Raw genomic sequence first — 20,850 nt, forward strand, 5'->3', positions numbered from 1 at the left:
TGTATTCAGTGAATGTAACATACAGCAGCCTATGTTTACTGAGTATATTAAAGAAAGCTTCTTACTGTAGTCCTAAGACAATGCCTATTTCTCTGTGGCTTTTTGGAAACAGATGGTATGTGAATCAAGCAGTGTTGATTTTTAGTCATGAAAAAAGCTCAAGGACTAATTGACCTGGGTGAACATAGCAACGTAAACAAATACAAGCTTAGTTGACGTTCCTTGAATATGTTTAATTCTCCAAATGAACAATGTGAGCATGAAACAAATACATGAAATAAAAAGACATTTAAACCCTCCAAGCAATTCAAAATGTCATTTTGGGAAAAGGTTGACATTTCCATTTGATTGAACACCTGCAGTATGTTAAGTGAAAAGCTCTTTGTTCCTGAACTATGTTACCTTAAAATGTCTTCAAATGCCATTATGACATCTCAGGTGTCACCTTGTTGGCTAAATGACAGTATGTATGACCCTACTGTCTGAACACAAATGCTATATCAAATTATTATAAACTGGGTGGTTCGGGCCCTAACACGGGTATGTCAAAACACTTATTGTTACTGCTCTAATTACGTTGGTATCCAGTTTATAATAGCAATAAGGCACCTCAGGGGGTTGTGATATATGGCCAATATACCACGGCTAAGGGCTGTGTCCAGGTACTCCAAGTTGTGTGGCATATTGAACATATACCACACACCCTCGGGCCTTATTGCTTAATTATACAATTATATACAGTTATACAAAAACTCTGTATTGGATGACCATGTTTGTATGAAGGGTTTTATGTTATCCAAAATGGTAGGATGCCTATCAACAAACTACTATCACCCCCACGCAGGGTAATGATAGGGGAACATATCTCAGAGGAGTTCTGAGTGTCTCAGGTCCATTGTAGGGTGAGAGAAAGAGATCACAACAAAAGAAGCAAACAAAAGGAAAGAAAAAGAGAGAATCAGATCCAAGATGGCTGACGTTTTTGAAGCCCTTCACTTTGAAGGTCACTTGAATTAGACTGGCTAGGTTCTACGACCTTGTAATCAGCTTCAGAGAAACCGACATGAAGAACTCGGAACACCTATTTCAGAATCGCACCATGCAAGCATTCACTTGGCACAAGTTTTTACGTGTGAACAAACATTTATATAATGGCCATCAAAGTTAAAGGTAACTGTCTGGGGAAAAACATGGGAAAGTGGCTTATCCCAAAACCCCATGAAAAGGTTCAAAGGTAATTAATAAATAAAACAACATTAAACAACATGTAAAAACATTTTGTTTTTTAAATGGGAACGAATCCTACCCCAAAAACCGCTATGACAAATTAGGGGAAGCTAAACATAGAACTCCACAGAAGAGATCAGAAGATAAGATTTGTGTTCTCTTCCTTGTCCATGAACTTCAAGGTAGACTATTCAGGCCTCAATTATTGCATACAAGAAATCAAGTTCTGTACAATTTATATCCTCTATCAATAAAGTTTTCTTCCCCATGGCAAATATCCATTCTCTCTCTCTTAAAAATGGCCAAGTTGTGAAAGGCTGCACCAAACAATAGAGAATATTATAAAGACCCATAGTTGTAAAATAAGGTTTTGTTCTTAACTGACTTGCCCAATTAAATAAAGGATGAATAAATAGCTCTGCAGAACGCCAGCCCTCTCATAGCCATCTGTTAGTGAGGATTCATTCTCCTTGGCAGATTAGGCAACACACCTTTGTTAACACATCTGGAATGCTCTGAATACTTCGAAATCTCCACTTTACATTGACATTGTAGTCATTTAGCAGACGCTCTTTGTCACGCCTTGGTCTTAGTATTTTGTGTTTTCTTTATTATTTGGTCAGGCCAGGGTGTGACATGGGTTTATGTTGTTGTATTTCGTATTGGGGTTTTTGTATTATTGGGATTACGGCTGAGTTGGGGTGTTGCATAGGCTTGGCTGCCTGAGGCAGTTCTCAATCAGAGTCAGGTGATTCTCGTTGTCTCTGATTGGGAACCGTATTTAGGTAGCCTGGGTTTCGCTGTGTATTTCGTGGGTGATTGTTCCTGTCTCTGTGTAGTTTCACCAGATAGGCTGTAATAGGTTTCACGTTCCGTTTGTTGTTTTTGTATTTTGTATATTACGTTATTTTCATGTATCGTCATTTCAGTCATTAAAGAACACGAGTAACAATCACGCTGCATTTCGGTCCGACTCTCTTTCGACAAACGAAGAACGACGTTACACTCTTATCCAGAGCGACTCACAGTTAGTGCTTTCATCTCAAGATATCGAGGTGGGACAACCACTTATCTCAGTCATAGTAAGTACATTATTCCTCGTTAAAGTAGCTATCAGCAGATGTAGTGCTTGCTGGTAGGGGGGAAAACGGAAAAAGTCAAGTGTGAGAGTTAGTGTTAGGGAAGAGGGAGGGGGAGGGGGGGTGTTGTGGGATTATTTAAGATACTCTTTGAAGAGGTTGGGTTTCAGATGTTTTCGGAAGATGGGCAGGGGCTCTGCTGTTCTAGCTTCCGGTGGAAGTTGGTTCCCCCATTGGGGTGGCAGGACAGAGAAGAGCTTTGATTGGGCTGAGCGGGAGCTCGTAGGTGTGGGACGGGTAAGATAACAGAGGTGGTAGAACAGAGGAACTGGGTTGGGGTGGAGGATTGGAGCAGAGAACAGAGGTGGTAGAACAGAGGAACTGGGTTGGGGTGGAGGATTGGAGCAGAGAACAGAGGTGGTAGAACAGAGGAACTGGGTTGGGGTGGAGGATTGGAGCAGAGAACAGAGGTGGTAGAACAGAGGAACTGGGTTGGGGTGGAGGATTGGAGCAGAGAACAGAGGTGGTAGAACAGAGGAACTGGGTTGGGGTGGAGGATTGGAGCAGAGAACAGAGGTGGTAGAACAGAGGAACTGGGTTGGGGTGGAGCAGAGGATGGTAGAACAGAGGAACTGGGTTGGGGTGGAGGATTGGAGCAGAGAACAGAGGTGGTAGAACAGAGGAACTGGGTTGGGGTGGAGGATTGGAGCAGAGAACAGAGGTGGTAGAACAGAGGAACTGGGTTGGGGTGGAGGATTGGAGCAGAGAACAGAGGTGGTAGAACAGAGGAACTGGGTTGGGGTGGAGGATTGGAGCAGAGAACAGAGGTGGTAGAACAGAGGAATGGGGTGGAGGATTGGAGCAGAGAACAGAGGTGGTAGAACAGAGGAACTGGGTTGGGGTGGAGGATTGCAGAGAACAGAGAACAGGAACTGGGTTGGGGTGGAGGATTGGAGCAGAGAACAGAGGTGGTAGAACAGAGGAACTGGGTTGGGGTGGAGGATTGGAGCAGAGAACAGAGGTGGTAGAACAGAGGAACTGGGTTGGGGTGGAGGATTGGAGCAGAGAACAGAGGTGGTAGAACAGAGGAACTGGTTTGGGGTGGAGGATTGGAGCAGAGAACAGAGGTGGTAGAACAGAGGAACTGGGTTGGGGTGGAGGATTGGAGAACAGAGGAAGAGAACAGAGGTGGTAGAACAGAGGAACTGGGTTGGGGTGGAGGATTGGAGCAGAGAACAGAGGTGGTAGAACAGAGGAACTGGGTTGGGGTGGAGGATTGGAGCAGAGAACAGAGGTGGTAGAACAGAGGAACTGGGTTGGGGTGGAGGATTGGAGCAGAGAACAGAGGTGGTAGAACAGAGGAACTGGGTTGGGGTGGAGGATTAGAACAGAGAACAGAGAACAGAGGTGGTAGAACAGAGGAACTGGGTTGGGGTGGAGGATTGGAGCAGAGAACAGAGGTGGTAGAACAGAGGAACTGGGTTGGGGTGGAGGATTGGAGCAGAGAGCAGAGAACAGAGGTGGTAGAACAGAGGAACTGGGTTGGGGTGGAGGATTGGAGCAGAGAACAGAGGTGGTAGAACAGAGGAACTGGGTTGGGGTGGAGGATTGGAGCAGAGAACAGAGGTGGTAGAACAGAGGAACTGGGTTGGGGTGGAGGATTGGAGCAGAGAACAGAGGTGGTAGAACAGAGGAATGGAGGATTGGAGCAGAACAGAGGTGAGGAACTGGGTTTGGAGGATTGGAGCAGAGAACAGAGGTGGTAGAACAGAGGAACTGGGTTGGGGTGGAGGATTGGAGCAGAGAACAGAGGTGGTAGAACAGAGGAACTGGGTTGGGGTGGAGGATTGGAGCAGAGAACAGAGGTGGTAGAACAGAGGAACTGGGTTGGGGTGGAGGATTGGAGCAGAGAACAGAGGTGGTAGAACAGAGGAACTGGGTTGGGGTGGAGGATTGGAGCAGAGCAGAGGTGGTAGAACAGAGGAACTGGGTTGGGGTGGAGGTGGAGCAGGTGGTAGAACAGAGAACTGGGTTGGGGTGGACAGAGAACAGAGGTGGAGGAACTGGGTTGGGGTGGAGGATTGGAGCAGAGAACAGAGGTGGTAGAACAGAGGAACTGGGTTGGGGTGGAGGATTGGAGCAGAGTTGAACTCTTTAAACCATAAACCCAGTGGTGGAGGGGTACCTGGAGTAGTGGCTATTCTCTCATTTTGACAATTGTTTTCCGAACGGCCGGCTCAGTGAAGAAAAGGTGCACTGTGTGAAGAATTCCATGAGAAACAGTGGCATACACTCGGAACGACCGAAAATCATCAATCCCGTATTGGTCTTTCAGAGTCAGGCCAACCCAAGCGGTAGCATGTAGTAAGTAAGGTGTATGGTCCGGCACGGCGTCCCAGCCAAATAAATAGTGGGGGTACACCGTACCTGGAAAACGTGAGCCTACCACAATAATTAAAACACAACGTGAAGAAAACTCTAGGCTTTTACACCACTATCTATTAGTACTGCATGTCGGTGACGCGGTAAATGTGCGAACGGACTTAAAAATGGGTGGTATAGCCAACGCTCCAAACCAAAATGTGATGTGGCTCGACAAGAACACTGACATTTTGCCAAGGCCGAGATGAGTGGCTGAGTCCGAGACGCGTGCGGAGAGCAGTGGACGAGTAAACTCTGGCCTAATGATGACCACCGAATGTCATTACACTTGTTGGTGTTTTGTGTAAAACACTGCCATTCCATTCACCACTGTTTTGGAGGCTTGAAATATGTCGCGAGTGGATGAACGCGTGTGGGTAGCCGAGTGAAGTAGCCCGTTGAAGTGATTGTTTAAAAATCAGATGAAACACTGACTGGTTGTGTTTACGCCACAATAACACATTTAAAAATGTCAATTATACCTTTTTCCTACTAGGCCCACTGAGATCCCAATGAATTACAGTTTTTCTCAATCGCTTAAACACAATTCCTGAAGCCTTGCTCCATTTCCTGAAAACATTAAACACAATACCTCATCTTCAAGCACTATTTACAAAACTATTTACAAAATCAAACACTGCTCTCAAATCATAAACAAAGTGATCAAAATGATATACACTCTCAAGCAGTCAGTAAACAATACACCGAAAAATAGAAAACACACTGTTCAAAACATACAATTCTCAAGGAGAAGTACATTTTTTATCTAAAAAAAGATTCCTGTTTTTCCGTCATTGTCTTTTGATGAACGAAAACATGTTCTATCATAGTAGCTCAAAATTGATCAGAAATTACTACTCTGCTTTGCTCTTTGCAATTTAGTTTGTTGTTCTTCCTCCTCCTTGTACCCCTATTTCTACAGTACTGTACCCTGCATCTCACAAACTTGTCCTTTGTCTCTGTGATACTGTAATTCCTCTTCTTTGTTGATATGAACCTGCCACCAGTCAAAATCTATTGAGCCGTCAGTACTGTTAATAAATGGAAAGCACAATGTTCAGGGCCATACAATTTGTCCATTGTACAGTATACAGCCTACAATGCACTGTACTACAGTATACAGCCTACAATGCACTGTACTACAGTATACAGCCTACAATGCACTGTACTACAGTATACAATACTAAAAGGGACAAAAATCAAAGGAATAAACATGTGATCAATGTGCTACTTCTTGTCTTTGGGCTGGGTCAGGCCAGAGCACTTCGTCGACATCACAAGCAATATTGTCCCCCCTGAGGCAACGGGGAAGAAGCCTCTTGTGTGCCATATCCAGCCCTGACATGATTCCTCACCTATATCACCACAGGCTAAAACCATGTCTTGCAGCAGACTTACTCTGGTGTAGGGTTGTCTATCATACACTTTCCATCTCCAAGAGGAGAAAAACTCCTCAATCGGATTCAGGAAAGGCGAGTATGGAGGGAGGTACAAGTTCATAAACTGCCCATTGATGTTAAACCATTCCCTTACCTGAGCAGGTCGGTGGAAACTGACATTGTCCCACACTATCACATAGGTGGGAATGGGATTCTCATTTAGCTCTTGACCCGGCTGCTCTTGAACCTGCTGCTCAAATAAAATATCTCTTAGATTGGCAATAAATCTTAGAAGGTGCTGGGTGTTATATGTCCCGAGTGTAACATGGTGATGTAGAACACCATGGTTGCTGAAAGCAGCACAGATTGTGACATTGCCACCTCGTTGACCAGGGACTTCAACAATGGCTCACTGTCCAATCATGTTTCGGCCTCCTTCTCCTCTTTGTTAGATTGAAGCCTGCTACATCGACAAAGATGAACTCATTCGGTCTGTCCAAGGATTCCAAGTCAAATATTGTCTGTGTAGAAATACAATATACTGTATGTAGGATTTTGTAAGTCGTACAGAGACAGTGCTATACTGTAGAGTACAATTAGGCTTCTGATTCACATACATTGCATGTACTGAAGAGTAATGTCATTCACATAGTATGTGTTAGTACTGTAGACAATCTGGATTACAGTAAATGTTTTTGAATGTACACTTACTTGCACATACTGAGCTCGCAGTTCTTTCACCCTCGTTGAGTTGCTCTCAAAAGGTACTCTGTATACGTGTTTCATTCACATCCTGTTACGATGGAGGACACGGTCAATGGAAATGCTCACACTGTCGATTCCCTGGAAGTGTGTGTTGTCTTGTATCACTCGTTCCTGGATTTCTCTGAGTCGTATTGCATTATCTTGAAGGACCAGGCCACCTATAACCGCCTCTTGCTCCCGAGTGAATACAGCTGTCCTTCCACCTGCATGTGGCAGCCTTGCAATTCTACAAAACGTAGTTGTGCAGTTACAAAACATATTCATGCAGTACAATACATACAGTGATTAACTTTACAAATGTCTATTGAAACAGCTGCATGTAGTGTAGCACAGTAAATTTGCAATTACAAAAATACAGTAGTATACTGTACCTGTTCTCTTCTCTGATTGTCCTTACTATGGTGGACACAGAAAATCAGCTCAAATTGGGTCCGGCTTCCCTCATTGTCAGTCCAATGGACAAGAACATGGTCTATAACTGTTGCTCGAATTTCATCAGATATTTCCACTCTTTGTCTTCCTCTTCCTCTTTCATCCTCCTCTTCCTCTTTCTTGCCCTCCTCCTCCTCTTCCTCCTCATCGCCCACCTCGCATACGCACTCGTCCTCGTCCTCTCACATTGTTTCTTCTATCCATTCTCAGACTTTCTCCTTCCCACCTTCAACAACCTGTTTGCTCTCTGAACTGGTTTATATTGGTTGTGTCGCATCATTTAAAACAGGTCAAATCTATTTTGAGTGGTTGTGTTCAATCAATGACATGTTCTCTATTTGTATTTGATTGTTGCCACTTGTGTTTACCAGTATGGATGACATGTGCATTAGAGTGCAGAACATGTTTTGAGAATGAGAATGTGTTTAGAGTTTTGCTGAAAAGTCTTAAGTGAGATCTGCAAATTGTGTTTTACCATGTGAAATGGTTTAAGGTAATGACAACAGACTGCATAATTAGCTGAATGAGTCCAGGCAACTGAGAACCAGCCAATGGGTTTCAGTGATTTAGCAATTGAGAAAAACTGTAATAGTGATTCTATAGGTAATTCTGTGATGAGGCCTATAATATTGTTTGGGTGCGTTTGCAAGCGCGTACACACATAGGAGGCCCGTACCAGGAAGAAATTCAATCTACTTCCCCCCTGTTTCCTAAGCAAACTCAGTTGAAGCAGGGAAGCGTGGCTATGAACCAAAACTGTCACGAAGCTAATTGGCTTATTAGAGGCTGTTTTATAAGCAAATTACCTTGATAAAACAATACAAATATAACGAAAGTTCCCCCCCCAAAAATGGGATTTTCCGGTAAAACGTTGCATACAAAAAATAATCAAGCTCCGTACAAGTCTATAAACGCTATCGATAAAGTTCTCGATGACAGACGTTCGTTCTCTCCAAAATTGGCAAGTTGTGAAATGATACACCAAATAATGGAGAATAATCCAAGAGCCATAGTTCTGCAGAACGCCAGGCCTCTCAGAGCCATAGTTCTGCAGAACGCCAGGCCTCTCAGAGCCATAGTTCTGCAGAACGCCAGGCCTCTCAGAGCCATAGTTATGCAGAACGCCAGGCCTCTCAGAGCCATCTGTTCTGCAGAACGCCAGGCCTCTCAGAGCCATAGTTCTGCAGAACGCCAGGCCTCTCAGAGCCATAGTTCTGCAGAACGCCAGGCCTCTCAGAGCCATAGTTATGCAGAACGCCAGGCCTCTCAGAGCCATCTGTTATGCAGAACGCCAGGCCTCTCAGAGCCATAGTTCTGCAGAACGCCAGGCCTCTCAGAGCCATCTGTTCTGCAGAACGCCAGGCCTCTCAGAGCCATAGTTCTGCAGAACACCAGGCCTCTCAGAGCCATAGTTCTGCAGAACGCCAGGCCTCTCAGAGCCATAGTTCTGCAGAACGCCAGGCCTCTCAGAGCCATAGTTCTGCAGAACGCCAGGCCTCTCAGAGCCATAGTTCTGCAGAACGCCAGGCCTCTCAGAGCCATAGTTATGCAGAACCCCAGGCCTCTCAGAGCCATAGTTCTGCAGAACGCCAGGCCTCTCAGAGCCATAGTTCTGCAGAACGCCAGGCCTCTCAGAGCCATAGTTCTGCAGAACGCCAGGCCTCTCAGAGCCATAGTTCTGCAGAACGCCAGGCCTCTCAGAGCCATAGTTCTGCAGAACGCCAGGCCTCTCAGAGCCATAGTTCTGCAGAACGCCAGGCCTCTCAGAGCCATAGTTCTGCAGAACGCCAGGCCTCTCGGAGCCATAGTTCTGCAGAACGCCAGGCCTCTCAGAGCCATAGTTCTGCAGAACGCCAGGCCTCTCGGAGCCATAGTTCTGCAGAACGCCAGGCCTCTCAGAGCCATAGTTCTGCAGAACGCCAGGCCTCTCGGAGCCATAGTTCTGCAGAACGCCAGGCCTCTCAGAGCCATAGTTCTGCAGAACGCCAGGCCTCTCGGAGCCATAGTTCTGCAGAACGCCAGGCCTCTCAGAGCCATAGTTCTGCAGAACGCCAGGCCTCTCAGAGCCATAGTTCTGCAGAACGCCAGGCCTCTCGGAGCCATAGTTCTGCAGAACGCCAGGCCTCTCGGAGCCATAGTTCTGCAGAACGCCAGGCCTCTCGGAGCCATAGTTCTGCAGAACGCCAGGCCTCTCGGATCCATAGTTCTGCAGAACGCCAGGCCTCTCAGACCCATAGTTCTGCAGAACGCCAGGCCTCTCAGAGCCATAGTTCTGCAGAACGCCAGGCCTCTCAGAGCCATCTGTTATGCAGAACGCCAGGCCTCTCAGAGCCATCTGTTATGCAGAACGCCAGGCCTCTCAGAGCCATAGTTCTGCAGAACGCCAGGCCTCTCAGAGCCATCTGTTATGCAGAACGCCAGGCCTCTCAGAGCCATAGTTCTGCAGAACGCCAGGCCTCTCAGAGCCATCTGTTATGCAGAACGCCAGGCCTCTCAGAGCCATAGTTCTGCAGAACGCCAGGCCTCTCAGAGCCATCTGTTATGCAGAACGCCAGGCCTCTCAGAGCCATCTGTTATGCAGAACGCCAGGCCTCTCAGAGCCATAGTTCTGCAGAACGCCAGGCCTCTCAGAGCCATAGTTCTGCAGAACGCCAGGCCTCTCAGAGCCATCTGTTATGCAGAACGCCAGGCCTCTCAGAGCCATAGTTCTGCAGAACGCCAGGCCTCTCAGAGCCATCTGTTATGCAGAACGCCAGGCCTCTCAGAGCCATAGTTCTGCAGAACGCCAGGCCTCTCAGAGCCATCTGTTATGCAGGAGAATAATGTTCTTGGCAGCGTAAGACACAGACCTTTTGTCAACACATCTGGCTTTCTATTAATACTTCTAAATCTCCACTTGATTTGACTAAAAGGAACAAAGGGTTTTTATTGTCCAAATGATGGATTGTCCCATTTGTTTTCTTGTCAGTGTGAACTGTAATTGACTGTATGGAGTTGGCAGGTGTAACTCCACCACACAATCTCCCGTCAAATTCCCCCATTCACACACATTCATTCAATCAAGCCGTTTTGTGGCCAATAAATCAACTTCCACCAAGAGAAGAAAAATCATAGTCAAGAGAGAGAGAGAGAGAGAGAGAGAGAGAGAGAGAGAGAGAGAGAGAGAGAGAGAGAGAGAGAGAGAGAGAGAGAGAGAGAGAGAGAGAGAGAGAAGAGAGCAGAGAGAGAGAGAACAAGAGCGACAGAGAGAACGAGAGAAAGAGAAACAGAGAGAGAGAGAGACAGAAAGAGAGCAACCCCAGATGGCGGCCAGCATTCATCTCTCTTACGGCAACATTACAAGACGGGGGAATAATGTTAATGTGAATGCTAATTAGCGTCAACAAATCGGTGTCAAACACATCGGCTACTGTATAGCAGCTCTGTGGTCGGGCTGTGTACATTCCAGAACCAATTATACACGCCTTCTGCCAGAAAAAAAAACCTTCTTCCAGCACTTTAACACAATCTCTTTTCTTTCTCTTTATCTGCTAGCTTGTCACACAGTTCACACACAGATCCTTGCCAAACACCGTTTACAAGGCCCTCGGAGGAATCCGAACCTCCTGTCATCAATAGGTCTCTTTGAAGACATCACACAGAACCCTTCGTAAATATAATCAACCATTGCAAATTCCTGCTAGCTCTAATTGTTTCTTATCTTAACTGGCTTCCTGTTGAATCTAGCCTGTCGTGCCAAAGTCTCACACACAGAGGAAAGGGGTTACATCATCATGCAAATGGAATGGGTGCCCTTTCAGAGAAATGGAAGACACTAGATTGGTTGTCGGGGTTACCGCTGACATATTGCATTGAAACCTACAGATGATTTAGTACATACAGTTATTTAAACCATAAACCAATTGCGTAAACCAATGCAGTGGGAAACATTGTTTGTTTTGCAGAGCCAATATGTAATTAGTTGTGTTCTTGGTTTCTTGGTTTCTTGGACGATCAATTGAATCAAGATGAGTTGTTTTTGGTCTCAGTGGCCTTTAGATGATTTGAATTTAGATTTGTTATGTGTGAGGCAGATTTTAGATTGCATGCAGAAAGGCAGGCAGGTAGACAGAGAAACAGAGAAACAGAAGAACTGACAGGCAGACAGGCAGACAAACAGACATACAGACAGGTGGACAGACAGACAGACAGGCAGACAGACAGGGACTGAGGTTCTGCACCAGCGTGGGAAGAGAAGAGATGAGGGAATGCAGGAGTAGTTAGTTCATAGTTTGTGTCTGTAATGACACGCTGTCACATCCTCATTGTAATGGAGTCTTGGCCCGGCCAGAAGAATTTACGAGACGTGAGACTTCAGGAGTCACTTTAAATCGCACTGAGGAGGGAAACATGAATACAGCACCCCATGGAGAAATATTTTGATGCCACACTGAAACACAATGGTTCATATGTTTGTTTCTGTGTAGATAATGTTTTCACTGCTTGGAGAATGATTGTGGCCAATTGTTGGTGGTGACAAATCCAGTAACATTCTAACATAGATAAGCTAATATAAAACGCTACTGTATGTATGGATTCCTTTATTCCCATTCCCGATGCATGACCAGACTTCAGACGGTTAGTTGGTGGAGGAGAGGAGAGGAAAGCAAATGGAACCTAGGTCTGGCTCTATTTCCTGTCCACACTGCACTGACCTCTATTAACTTCTGGTGTGAGGGTGAAGCCACACACACACACACACACACACACACACACACACACACACACACACACACACACACACACACACACACACACACACACACACACACACACACACACACACACACACACACACACACACACACACACACACACACACACACACACACACACACAGTTTGTCCAGATAGTCAATCTTCTATTATAGTTCACTATAAATCCACCATAGCGCCTACAGCCGAGGACTGGATCGGTACATACACATGGCATCTCTCGTTTCCCCTCTACGCGGAATCAAATACCTGGTCCTACACCTTCTGACAGGAGTTCCATACAGGACGCCTGTAAAAAGCATAACAAAGCCACTTCAGCATTGTAATAAATGGTTGTTTCTCTGTTGGTGCTCAATTTCTCTGGGTTAACTGCATTAGGGGTGGCTTACACTATTTTCAAAGCTCTGGCTACCTCTGCATTTGTTGTTTAAACAAATCAAATCGCATTTTATTTGTCACATACTTCATAGATAACAGGTGTAGACAAACAGTGAAATACTTACTGGTCCATTTCCAACAGAGTTGAAGAGAAGAAATACAAATTAAACATAGAAATAGTGACACAAGGAAAAATACAGAGTGAACAACGAATACAAATAATGAGTTAAATGGTTATATACAGGGAGTAGATAATAACATGGCTATTTACAGGGAGTAGATAATAACATGGTTATATACAAGGAGTAGATAATAACATGGCTATTTACAGGGAGTAGATAATAACATGGCTATATACAGGGGGTAGAGAATAACATGGCTATATACAGGGAGTAGATAATAACATGGCTATATACAGGGAGTAGATAATAACATGGCTATATACAGGGAGTAGATAATAACATGGCTATTTACAGGGAGTAGATAATAACATGGTTATATACAGGGAGTAGATAATAACATGGCTATTTACAGGGAGTAGATAATAACATGGCTATATATTTGGAGTATAAAATAACATGGCTTTATACAGGGAGTATAATATAACATGGCTATATACAGGGAGTAGAAAATAACATGGCTATATACAGGGAGTAGAAAATAACATGGCTATATACAGGGGGTAGATAATAACATGTTTATATACAGGGAGTATAAAATAACATGGCTGTATACAGGGAGTATAACATAACATGGCTATATACAGGGGGTAGATAATAACATGGCTATATACAGGGGGTAGATAATAACATGGCTATATACAGGGGTAGATAATAACATGGCTATATACAGGGAGTATAAAATAACATGGCTATATGCAGGGAGTATAAAATAACATGGCTATATAATGGAAGTATAAAATAACATGGCTATATACAGGGGTATAAAATAACATGGCTATATACAGGGTATAAAATAACATGGCTATATACAGGGAGTCTAAAATAACATGGCTATATACAGGGAGTCTAAAATAACATGGCTATATACAGGAGTATAAAATAACATGGCTGTATACAGGGAGTATAATATAACATGGCTATATACAGGGGGTAGATAATAACATGGCTATATACAGGGAGTATAAAATAACATGGCTATATACAGGGAGTATAAAATAACATGGCTATATAATGGAAGTATAAAATAACATGGCTATATACAGGGGGTAGATAATAACATGGCTATATACAGGTAGAAGAAAATAACATGGCTATATACAGGGAGTAGATAATAACATGGCTATATACAGGGAGTATAAAATAACATGGCTATATACAGGGAGTAGAAAATAACATGGTTATATACAGGGAGTCTAAAATAACATGGCTATATACAGGGAGTCTAAAATAACATGGCTATATACATGGGGTAGATAATAACATGGCTATATAGAGGGAGTAGAAAATAACATGGCTATATAATGGAAGTATAAAATAACATGGCTATATACAGGAGTATAAAATAACATGGCTATATGCAGGAGTCTAAAATAACATGGCTATATACAGGAGTCTAAAATAACATGGCTATATACAGGGAGTAGAAAATAACATGGCTATATACAGGGAGTATAAAATAACATGGCTATATGCAGGGAGTCTAAAATAACATGGCTATATACAGGGAGTATAAAATAACATGGCTATATACAGGGAGTATAAAATAACATGGCTATATAATGGAAGTATAAAATAACATGGCTATATACAGGGGGTAGATAATAACATGGCTATATACAGGGAGTCTAAAATAACATGGCTATATAATGGAAGTATAAAATAACATGGCTATATACAGGGAGTAGAAAATAACATGGCTATATAATGGGAGTAGAAAATAACATGGCTATATACAGGGAGTAGAAAATAACATGGCTATATACAGGGAGTAGAAAATAACATGGCTATATACAGGGAGTAGAAAATAACATGGCTATATACAGGGAGTAGAAAATAACATGGCTATATACAGGGAGTAGAAAATAACATGGCTATATACAGGGAGTATAAAATAACATGGCTATATAATGGAAGTATAAAATAACATGGCTATATACAGGGAATCTAAAATAACATGGCTATATACATGGAGTATAAAATAACATGGCTATATACATGGAGTATAAAATAACATGGCTATATAATGGAAGTATAAAATAACATGGCTATATACAGGGAGTATAAAATAACATGGCTATATACATGGAGTATAAAATAACATGGCTATATAATGGAAGTATAAAATAACATGGCTATATACATGGAGTATAAAATAACATGGCTATATACATGGAGTATAAAATAACATGGCTATATAATGGAAGTATAAAATAACATGGCTATATACAGGGAGTATAAAATAACATGGCTATATACATGGAGTATAAAATAACATGGCTATATAATGGAAGTATAAAATAACATGGCTATATACAGGGAGTATAAAATAACATGGCTATATACAGGGAGTATAAAATAACATGGCTATATACAGGGAGTATAAAATAACATGGCTATATACAGGGAGTCTAAAATAACATGACTATATACAGGGAGTCTAAAATAACATGGCTATATACAGGGAGTAGAAAATAACATGGTTATATACTTGGAGTATAAAATAACATGGCTATATAATGGAAGTATAAAATAACATGGCTATATACAGGGAATCTAAAATAACATGGCTATATACATGGAGTATAAAATAACATGGCTATATACAGGGAGTAGATAATAACATGGCTATATACAGGGAGTATAAAATAACATGGCTATATACAGGGAGTCTAAAATAACATGGCTATATAATGGAAGTATAAAATAACATGGCTATATAATGGAAGTATAAAATAACATGACTATATACAGGGGTAGAATAACATGGCTATATACAGGAGTCTAAAATAACATGGCTATATAATGGAAGTATAAAATAGCATGGCTATATAATGGAAGTATAAAATAACATGACTATATACAGGGGTAGATAATAACATGGCTATATACAGGGAGTAGATAATAACATGGCTATATACAGGAGTAGATAATAACATGGCTATTTACAGGGAGTAGATAATAACATGGTTATATACAGGGAGTAGATAATAACATGGCTATTTACAGGGAGTAGATAATAACATGGCTATATATTTGGAGTATAAAATAACATGGCTTTATACAGGGAGTATAATATAACATGGCTATATACAGGGAGTAGAAAATAACATGGCTATATACAGGGAGTAGAAAATAACATGGCTATATACAGGGGGTAGATAATAACATGTTTATATACAGGGAGTATAAAATAACATGGCTGTATACAGGGAGTATAACATAACATGGCTATATACAGGGAGTAGATAATAACATGGTTATATACAGGGAGTATAAAATAACATGGCTGTATACAGGAGTATAACATAACATGGCTATATACAGGGGTAGATAATAACATGGCTATATACAGGGGGTAGATAATAACATGGCTATATACAGGGGGTAGATAATAACATGGCTATATACAGGGAGTATAAAATAACATGGCTATATGCAGGGAGTATAAAATAACATGGCTATATAATGGAAGTATAAAATAACATGGCTATATACAGGGGTATAAAATAACATGACTATATACAGGGAGTCTAAAATAACATGGCTATATACAGGGGGTAGATAATAACATGGTTATATACATGGAGTATAAAATAACATGGCTATATAATGGAAGTATAAAATAACATGGCTATATACAGGGAATCTAAAATAACATGGCTATATACAGGGGTAGATAATAACATGGCTATATACATGGAGTATAAAATAACATGGCTATATACAGGAGTAGATAATAACATGGCTATATACAGGGAGTCTAAAATAACATGGCTATATAATGGAAGTATAAAATAACATGGCTATATAATGGAAGTATAAAATAACATGACTATATACAGGGGGTAGATGATAACATGGCTATATACAGGGAGTCTAAAATAACATGGCTATATAATGGAAGTATAAAATAGCATGGCTATATAATGGAAGTATAAAATAACATGACTATATACAGGGGTAGATGATAACATGGCTATATACAGGGAGTCTAAAATAACATGGCTATATAATGGAAGTATAAAATAGCATGGCTATATAATGGAAGTATAAAATAACATGGCTATATACAGGGGTATAAAATAACATGGCTATATACATGGAGTATAAAATAACATGGCTATATAATGGGAGTATAAAATAACATGGCTATATAATGGAAGTATAAAATAACATGGCTATATACATGGAGTATAAAATAACATGGCTATATAATGGAAGTATAAAATAACATGGCTATATACATGGAGTATAAAATAACATGGCTATATAATGGAAGTATAAAATAACATGGCTATATACAGGGAGTATAAAATAACATGGCTATATACATGGAGTATAAAATAACATGGCTATATAATGGAAGTATAAAATAACATGGCTATATACATGGAGTATAAAATAACATGGCTATATACAGGGAGTATAAAATAACATGGCTATATAATGGAAGTATAAAATAACATGGCTATATACAGGAGTCTAAAATAACATGACTATATACAGGAGTCTAAAATAACATGGCTATATACAGGGGTAGATAATAACATGGTTATATACATGGAGTATAAAATAACATGGCTATATAATGGAAGTATAAAATAACATGGCTATATACAGGAATCTAAAATAACATGGCTATATACAGGGGGTAGATAATAACATGGCTATATACATGGAGTATAAAATAACATGGCTATATACAGGGAGTAGATAATAACATGGCTATATACAGGAGTCTAAAATAACATGGCTATATAATGGAAGTATAAAATAACATGGCTATATAATGGAAGTATAAAATAACATGACTATATACAGGGTAGATGATAACATGGCTATATACAGGGAGTCTAAAATAACATGGCTATATAATGGAAGTATAAAATAGCATGGCTATATAATGGAAGTATAAAATAACATGACTATATACAGGGGTAGATAATAACATGGCTATATACAGGAGTAAAATAACATGGCTATATACAGGGAGTAGATAATAACATGGCTATTTACAGGGAGTAGATAATAACATGGTTATATACAGGGAGTAGATAATAACATGGCTATTTACAGGGAGTAGATAATAACATGGCTATATATTTGGAGTATAAAATAACATGGCTTTATACAGGGAGTATAATATAACATGGCTATATACAGGAGTAGAAAATAACATGGCTATATACAGGGAGTAGAAAATAACATGGCTATATACAGGGGGTAGATAATAACATGTTTATATACAGGGAGTATAAAATAACATGGCTGTATACAGGGAGTATAACATAACATGGCTATATACAGGAGTAGATAATAACATGGTTATATACAGGGAGTATAAAATAACATGGCTGTATACAGGAGTATAACATAACATGGCTATATACAGGGGTAGATAATAACATGGCTATATACAGGGGGTAGATAATAACATGGCTATATACAGGGGTAGATAATAACATGGCTATATACAGGAGTATAAAATAACATGGCTATATGCAGGGAGTATAAAATAACATGGCTATATAATGGAAGTATAAAATAACATGGCTATATACAGGGGTATAAAATAACATGGCTATATACAGGGAGTATAAAATAACATGGCTATATACAGGAGTCTAAAATAACATGGCTATATACAGGAGTCTAAAATAACATGGCTATATACAGGAGTATAAAATAACATGGCTATATACAGGATAATAACATGGCTATATACAGGGGTAGATAATAACATGGCTATATACAGGAGTATAAAATAACATGGCTATATACAGGAGTATAAAATAACATGGCTATATAATGGAAGTATAAAATAACATGGCTATATACAGGGGTAGATAATAACATGGCTATATACAGGTAGAAGAAAATAACATGGCTATATACAGGGAAGATAATAACATGGCTATATACAGGGAGTATAAAATAACATGGCTATATACAGGAGTAGAAAATAACATGGTTATATACAGGAGTCTAAAATAACATGGCTATATACAGGGAGTCTAAAATAACATGGCTATATACAGGGGGTAGTCTAAAATAACATGGCTATATAATGGAAGTATAAAATAACATGGCTATATACAGGGAGTATAAAATAACATGGCTATATGCAGGAGTCTAAAATAACATGGCTATATACAGGAGTCTAAAATAACATGGCTATATACAGGGAGTATAAAATAACATGGCTATATACAGGGAGTATAAAATAACATGGCTATATGCAGGGAGTCTAAAATAACATGGCTATATACAGGGAGTATAAAATAACATGGCTATATACAGGGAGTATAAAATAACATGGCTATATAATGGAAGTATAAAATAACATGGCTATATACAGGGGGTAGATAATAACATGGCTATATACAGGGAGTAGAAAATAACATGGCTATATAATGGAAGTATAAAATAACATGGCTATATACAGGGAGTAGAAAATAACATGGCTATATAATGGGAGTAGAAAATAACATGGCTATATACAGGGAGTAGAAAATAACATGGCTATATACAGGGAGTAGAAAATAACATGGCTATATACAGGGAGTAGAAAATAACATGGCTATATACAGGGAGTATAAAATAACATGGCTATATAATGGAAGTCTAAAATAACATGGCTATATACATGGAGTATAAAATAACATGGCTATATAATGGAAGTATAAAATAACATGGCTATATACAGGGAGTATAAAATAACATGGCTATATACAGGAGTATAAAATAACATGGCTATATACAGGGAGTATAAAATAACATGGCTATATACATGGAGTATAAAATAACATGGCTATATACATGGAAGTATAAAATAACATGGCTATATACAGGAGTATAAAATAACATGGCTATATACAGGAGTATAAAATAACATGGCTATATACATGGAAGTATAAAATAACATGGCTATATACAGGAGTATAAAATAACATGGCTATATACATGGAGTATAAAATAACATGGCTATATAATGGAAGTATAAAATAACATGGCTATATACAGGAGTATAAAATAACATGGCTATATACAGGGAGTATAAAATAACATGGCTATATAATGGAAGTATAAAATAACACTATATACAGGAGTCTAAAATAACATGCTATATACAGGGAGTATAAAATAACATGGCTATATAATGGAAGTATAAAATAACATGGCTATATACAGGAATCTAAAATAACATGGCTATATACAGGGAGTAGATAATAACATGGCTATATACAGGAGTATAAAATAACATGGCTATATACAGGAGTAGATAATAACATGGCTATATACAGGAGTCTAAAATAACATGGCTATATAATGGAAGTATAAAATAACATGGCTATATAATGGAAGTATAAAATAACATGACTATATACAGGGGTAGATAATAACATGGCTATATACAGGAGTAGATAATAACATGGCTATATACAGGGAGTAGATAATAACATGGCTATTTACAGGAGTAGATAATAACATGGTTATATACAGGGAGTAGATAATAACATGGCTATTTACAAATAATAACATGGCTATATATTTGGAGTATAAAATAACATGGCTTTATACAGGGAGTATAATATAACATGGCTATATACAGGGAGTAGAAAATAACATGGCTATATACAGGAGTAGAAAATAAATGGCTATATACAGGGGTAGATAATAACATGTTTATATACAGGAGTATAAAATAACATGGCTGTATACAGGGAGTATAACATAACATGGCTATATACAGGGAGTAGATAATAACATGGTTATATACAGGGAGTATAAAATAACATGGCTGTATACAGGGAGTATAAAATAACATGGCTATATACAGGGTAGATAATAACATGGCTATATACAGGGGTAGATAATAACATGGCTATATACAGGGGTAGATAATAACATGGCTATATACAGGGAGTATAAAATAACATGGCTATATGCAGGGAGTATAAAATAACATGGCTATATAATGGAAGTATAAAATAACATGGCTATATACAGGGGGTATAAAATAACATGACTATATACAGGGAGTCTAAAATAACATGGCTATATACAGGGGTAGATAATAACATGGTTATATACATGGAGTATAAAATAACATGGCTATATAATGGAAGTATAAAATAACATGGCTATATACAGGAATCTAAAATAACATGGCTATATACAGAATAATAACATGGCTATATACAGGAGTATAAAATAACATGGCTATATACAG

The 20,850-nt window shown here is 39.8% G+C and overlaps 1 long non-coding RNA gene across 5 annotated transcripts; it reads left to right on the forward strand.

Moving 5' to 3' along the window:
- Positions 1 to 267: 267 nt before the first annotated feature.
- On the forward strand, positions 268 to 4,251 carry LOC127913659 (uncharacterized). Of its 5 annotated transcripts, XR_008086341.1 has the most exons (7): positions 268 to 2,882; positions 2,975 to 3,133; positions 3,275 to 3,380; positions 3,495 to 3,653; positions 3,714 to 3,766; positions 3,827 to 3,985; positions 4,066 to 4,251. It is a non-coding gene; the product is annotated as an uncharacterized LOC127913659 (long non-coding RNA). The 5 variants fall into 5 exon arrangements; XR_008086339.1 differs by lacking the exon at positions 3,714 to 3,766 and having other exon boundaries at positions 3,275 to 3,433; XR_008086337.1 differs by lacking the exon at positions 3,714 to 3,766.
- Positions 4,252 to 20,850: the final 16,599 nt, after the last annotated feature.

Source organism: Oncorhynchus keta, chromosome 29, assembly GCF_023373465.1.
Source record: "Oncorhynchus keta strain PuntledgeMale-10-30-2019 chromosome 29, Oket_V2, whole genome shotgun sequence".
In the NCBI taxonomy this organism is placed as follows: Eukaryota; Metazoa; Chordata; class Actinopteri; order Salmoniformes; family Salmonidae; genus Oncorhynchus; species Oncorhynchus keta.